The 6,340-nt window shown below is 41.9% G+C and overlaps 1 non-coding gene across 1 annotated transcript; it reads left to right on the forward strand.

The window, feature by feature from the left end:
* Window positions 1-4,267: 4,267 nt before the first annotated feature.
* Window positions 4,268-4,374, forward strand: LOC118486957. The gene has a single exon (XR_004880124.1). It is a non-coding gene; the product is annotated as a small nucleolar RNA R71 (small nucleolar RNA).
* Window positions 4,375-6,340: the final 1,966 nt, after the last annotated feature.

Genomic DNA, 6,340 nt, shown 5'->3' on the forward strand with positions numbered 1-6,340 from the left:
TTATATAGACAGTAAAATAATGCCAAGACACCACGGACAAACGATAAGGAAAGATCACCTTCAACATAAGCAACTAGTTATTAAAGTCATTAATACAAAACCAAATAAAAAGTGCAAAAGATTAAAAATAAAAAGTATTATACTAAACACTTGTCTTCACCAAGTGATGTAAGAGACTTAGGCAAACATGGCCTTGATTGTCAAGAACTCTTACGATCAATCTTGGATCCCGAGACGACTCACACACTCTCCGATGGACAATGGATGATGGTGGTGGATGATGGTGTTATGTTGGTCGTGGGTGGTGGATGAAGTGTGAGAGAGGTGGTGTGCCAAGGGATTGAATGAAACCAAGAACTCCTATTTATAGGCTGAACATAAGGCTGGGCACGGCCCCGTGTCCGCTGGACACGCCCCCGTGCCCGTCTGACACTCTCTCTCCTCATTAATTGTAATTCGCAATTACAATTAATGCGCCTGCTGTATTTTCACCACGCCCCCGTGCCCGCTGGACACGGCCCCGTGGTGGGCAATGGAAGCTTCTATAAGTTTGTCTTTTATGCTGCTTCTTGGGCACGGCCCCGTGCTGGCTGAGCACGGGGCGTGTTCAGACTTCTGCTTTCTCTTCTTTGCCTTCGAGGATGCCGTTGAGGGTCCGGGCAGTCTACTTTTATTCCTTTTCTTGTATTTATGCTAGAATTAGTTGTCTTTTTGCTTCTTTTGTGAATTTGAGCTCATTTCATCCTGAAAATACAAAAGAAAGACAAAAACACTCTTTTTCCAACATTAGTACTTAAAAAGGGTTAGTTTTATGCCTTAATTGATGTGATTTATATGTTGTATTTTACACACATCAAATACCCCCACACTTGAACTTTTGCTTGTCCTCAAGCAAAACTCTTTAAATGTGGCTTACACTCCCAAATGGAATAGGTAGAAGAGAAAGTTTTTTGGCTTGTCATAGAGTGTCGGGAATCCAAGATCTTTGTAAGTTTTATTTTTATTTATTTACAATCCTATTCGTTATGATTTATTTAGAACGTTTCACAAGATAAATTACTTATTCGGGCATAGCATGCCTTATTAAAATTCCATTTATATACAAGTTCACATACCTCACGGGAGATCACTCAACACTCGGCCGAAGGTGTAATTTTTTTAGTGAATCACTCGAGAGCGGTATGGAACTTACGCCTTCCATAGGCTTGCCAAGCAATCAATCCTCCTCCTTTTTAACTTTTTACCTTTGTAAATATCAAGAGGACTTTTTGGGTGAAGGTTTAGGCTTGGGTTAAAGGTGGGTGGTTGGGTTAGTGGTTAGTAAAAGGGCGAAAATCGTAAAAAGCGTCGGTTTTCGTGACACACCTTGTTTTTAGTGACTTTTTATTTTGAAGTATTTCTCCAAACAAGCCTTTATATAGCTTTTGTTTGTTTTTGACTTCATCACAATATTTTTTTTTAAAGGTAAGTCACATAAAATAGCGAGCTTACGAAAAACCGAGCTTGTTACTAAAATAAAGGGTGAAAAATAAAAAAGGGTTTTTTGGTGGGTAAAAAGGGTTTTAGGGTAATGAAATGAAAGGTTTAGGCTCAAAGGGGCTAACTAGGGGGATTTTGGGTAGGTGGTAAAAAAAATGAAAAATAATGGTGTAGAAAGAAAAATATGGTTAGTCCTAATGCCTCCATCACTTACTTACTTGGGTTTAAGTTGGTAAGGACCGGGAATGTATCGTCGTGGCAAGTTCTAGAGTTGTAAGAACCAAGCGGATATTCACACAAGAAATGAAAAATGAGCATTTAGTCTAAAGATGTATATTTGTATGCTCAATAAAGGCTCAAAACTCACTTTTGTGGGAATGGGTTTTTAATGCGATCAAGTATATATAATCGAATTTTTAACTAGACTTGTTATGCCGTTTCGTAATTTTCTTATGTTGGTTCTTTGTTATCACGACGCTATTGGTTGTAAATTTATAAAAATATAACCTTTTTAGAACTTGTTATTCCCAAGTTAAACCAAGACAAGTAAAAAAACGAAAAGTTTTTGAAAAAATTTGGGGTGTTTAGCGGTTCCAATAGAGTTTTGTGTAAGGCTTGTAATTAGGATTTGCAAAATTCAAGGTTTTAGCATCCCCCCCCCACACTTAAATTACACATTGTCCTCAATGTGTCCCAAAAATAAGATTTTCGGTTGATTAGAATGTGTAAAAGTGGGTTAAAAAGCAAAGATTTATGTTACTGGCATCCTGGACACGGCCCCGTGGTAACCGGGCACGGCCCCGTGGTCAGGTGCCAGTAACAGAAATTAAAGAACTAAGACAGAAGCCTGGACACGGGGGCGTGTCCGCTGAACACGGCCCGTGTCCAGTTACCTGAACTGGGCGTTTTTCTGCAGGTGGCTCAGCACGGGGCCGTGTTGGTTGGGCACGGCCCGTGTTGAGCCTTCTGTGATGGAGATTTGTGTCGGGTTGCTCTGTTCTTTGTGCATGGGGCCATTTTTCTCATTCCCTTTTTCATCCATTACCACCATGAGTGTGTTTTATTTCTGCAAATTAAAACTAAAAGATTAAACTAAACTAAGGATAGTTCCGCGGAATGCCTCCGAGGTGCGCCACGTTTATAAGGGTCCTTGGCTAGACCCAATGCGAGGTTATATGTTTCCTGAGTGGGATGCTTGGCGTCCCATGTTACACCGTCGGAGAGCAGCATCCAAGCTCGAATCAATAACCTTCATGTAATTGACCGGGTCGTCGTCCTCTATTCTCTTCCCAACTCCGAACTTCACTTCATCATCCCCATACCTTAAGGTGAGTGTCCCGTCATTCATATCTACCACTGCTTGGGCGGTGGCAAGGAAGGGTCTCCCTAGTATAAGGGGGACCTCGGTGTCTTCCTCCATATCGAGTATGACAAAGTCAGCTGGATAAACGAATCTACTTACCTTTACCAAGACATTCTCGATGACACCTTGTGGGAATTTGATGGATCGATCAGCGAGTTGTATGCTCATTTTTGTAGGGCTCGTGGTTCCTAAGCCGAGTCTTTTGAACATTGATGAGGGCATGAGGTTAATGCTAGCCCCAAGGTCGGCTAAGGCATTACGAACGGGCGATTCCCCTATTGAGCAAGGAATCGTGAAGCTTCCGGGATCGATTTTCTTTTGGGGAAGTTTATTGAGTACGAGGGCAGAGCATTCTTCGCCTAAATTGACTAATTGCAAACTTTCAATTTTCTTTTTATGTGTAAGGAAGTCCCTCATGAATTTAGAGTACTTGGGTATTTGGGTTAGGACTTCGATAAAAGGAATATTGACATGCAATTGTTTTAACAGACTTTCGAACTTTGCGAATTGCTCATTGGTCTTTTGACGAATTAACCTACCGGGGTACAGAACTCGAGGAGCCTTGGTAGGCTGTGGTGACGGAGGGGAGTTCTTTTCCTGCAGAGGTGTGGGTACTGTTTCTTCCGTTGGTGGTAGCACTTCTGCAGGCCCTACGGTGCGGTTCCGTAGTGTGATGAGGTGAACTTGCGCTTTTGGGTTCGTTTCGGTATTGCTAGGTAATGCGCCTTGCGGTCTCTCGGAAAAATTTTGAGCTATTTGATTTAATTGTTTTTCTATGTTTTGAATACTAGCTTGTTGATTTCTAAAATTAATCTTTCCGTGTTTTTCTTATCAGTGTCGGAGACGAGGCGAGATACAGTATCTTCGAGCCTTTCTCGTCCACTTTGTTGTTGAGTGAAATTTTGTGACTCATTTCTTTGTTGTTGAAAGTTTGTTCGTTGGGTTTGTTGGTTACTACTATTCCCGGGTTCCCTCCAACCAAGGTTTGGGTGGTTTCGCCATCCTTGGTTGTAAGTTCCCGTTGGGGGACCCGACGGCCTAGGTCTATTATCAATGTAGTTTACCATTTCTTGTTGATCGTCTGTTTCTTTCATACAACTCCAATTTTCATGTGACCCACCACACCCTTCACAAGCCATAACCGAGACTGTTTTTGTCATTTCCAATTTTTTTATCTTTGAAGAAAGGGCCTCGATTTGGGCTTGTAAAGAAGTGCTTTCATCGACCTTATGGGCGCCCGGGGCGATAGACTTATTTCCCCGGGGGGTGTGCCATTGAAAATTGGTATGAGCAATTTCCTCAATTTGATTATATATTTCGTGTGGGCGTCGATTACCTAAAAGTCCCCCGGAGCTAGAATCAAGTGTCTGCCTAGTGTGTGGCAACAATCCATTATAGAAAGTGGATACTTGTTGCCATATTGCAAGGCCGTGATGGGGACACTTGCGTAATAGCACCTTTAACCTTTCCCAAGTTTCATATAAGGATTCCCCGTCCTCTTGTGAATATGTATTAATTTCAGTTATTAACTTAGTAGTTTTAGCGGGAGGGAAATACTTATATAGAAATTTTTGGGCTAGTTCATCCCAGGTGTTTACCGATCCAGCTGGGAGGGCGTTGAGCCAAGCTTTCGCTCGGTCTTTTAGTGAGAAGGGAAACATACGGAGGCGGATGGCGTCGTTTGATGCTCCATTGATCCGAAAGGTATCACATATTTCCAAGAAATTAGTTATATGTAGATGGGGATCCTCGTCCGCAAGCCCATGGAAGGTTGCGAAGTTTTGGAGCATTTGTATCAAATGCGGCCGGAGTTCGAAGTTATTAGCTTCGACATTCGGAACATTGATAGCGGCGCCTAGATTACCTACGGTGGGTCGTAGATAATCCATAAGGGTATGTTGGTCCGCCATTGGAGATGGATCACCCGAAACCTTCTCTTGGTTTTTGGCTTTTAACCTTTTTCTGAGAAAGCGTTCGGGTTCTTCTAGTGGTTCTTTTATGTCTTTATTGGAACTGGAGCTCATACACTACGTGAGGTTGGCGTCGGGTTCCAAGTCCTGCAATAAAAACAGAAAAGAATGTTGGTCAGGAGGTTCACCACGGCCCCGTGTTTAGTGAACACGGCCCGTGGTCGGAGTTTCAGTGATTGCTTTCCAAATCCCCAGTTACTGGAAGTTGGACACGGCCCCGTGTTGCACCGGCACGGCCCCGTGGTCAGCCTTCTGTAACTTGGAAAACAAAAACTGCCAGTAACGATGCTGGGCACGGCCCGTGTCCGACCAGGCACGGCCCGTGCTGAGCCCTGCAGAAGCTGAAAAACTAAGAAAAATCCTAAAAATTAAAAAGAAAAATAAAAAATATGATTAGGCCGTTGATTCCTAACTTTCTTAAAATCCTTGTGTCCCCGCCAGCGGCGCCAAACACTTGATGTGCGTGAAGTGTGTTATATTTTTGATGTGTATTTAAGCCCCTTTTACACTTTTAGCCAAGTTTTAAATTTATAAAACACGATATTTACTAACACTAAACACACATATGGGCAAGTGCACCCATCGTGGACGTAGTATAGTGTTGGTAAGATACCGAGGTCGTCCAAAGACACAAGAGCTTTTAATACCGGTTTATCCTCAACGTCTAATCAAATCAAAAAGTGAGAAAAATGTTTTTAACTAAGAAAATAAAAACTAACTAAATGCTGAAAAATAAAATAAAATAAAAACAGATAGACAAGATGAATCACTTGGATCCGACACGTGTATTAGTATAGCCTTTGATTATTTTCGCACTTTTGCACTTGTTTAAGAGATTATCTTAGTTATTGTAGTAGGCCCCTCTTTTGAAGGCGACGTTACCCTCAACCCAGTAGTTTGAGTCAGCAAGGATACAATCCTAAAGGGTCGGATTATTGAAAGATAATGAATTAAGTTATTAATGCAAATTGTGGTAGGCCTCGCTTTCGGCGGTGACGTTACCCTCGGCTAAGTAGTCTGAGTCAGCAGGGATACAGTCCTAAATAGCCGGGTTATAGTATTAATAGTAGTTAACTTATGAGGGGGTCAAAGAGTTTGGATCCCCGCCATCCAATACCTATGGGCATTGAAGGAGATCCTACTAAATTTGACCCAAGTCCCAAGCAGGACCTCTAAACGCTGAACAAGGGCAAGACCCTTACCAAACCGTTCCCTTAACCCCTGACCAGGTAGCCAACATACCTCCATATAGACCGTGGAGATATGAATGGTGAAAATCTTTTATTTTATATAGACAGTAAAATAATGCCAAGACACCACGGACAAACGATAAGGAAAGATCACCTTCAACATAAGCAACTAGTTATTAAAGTCATTAATACAAAACCAAATAAAAAGTGCAAAAGATTAAAAATAAAAAGTATTATACTAAACACTTGTCTTCACCAAGTGATGTAAGAGACTTAGGCAAACATGGCCTTGATTGTCAAGAACTCTTACGATCAATCTTGGATCCCGAGACGACTCA

Source organism: Helianthus annuus, chromosome 14, assembly GCF_002127325.2.
Source record: "Helianthus annuus cultivar XRQ/B chromosome 14, HanXRQr2.0-SUNRISE, whole genome shotgun sequence".
NCBI lineage: Eukaryota > Viridiplantae > Streptophyta > Magnoliopsida > Asterales > Asteraceae > Helianthus > Helianthus annuus.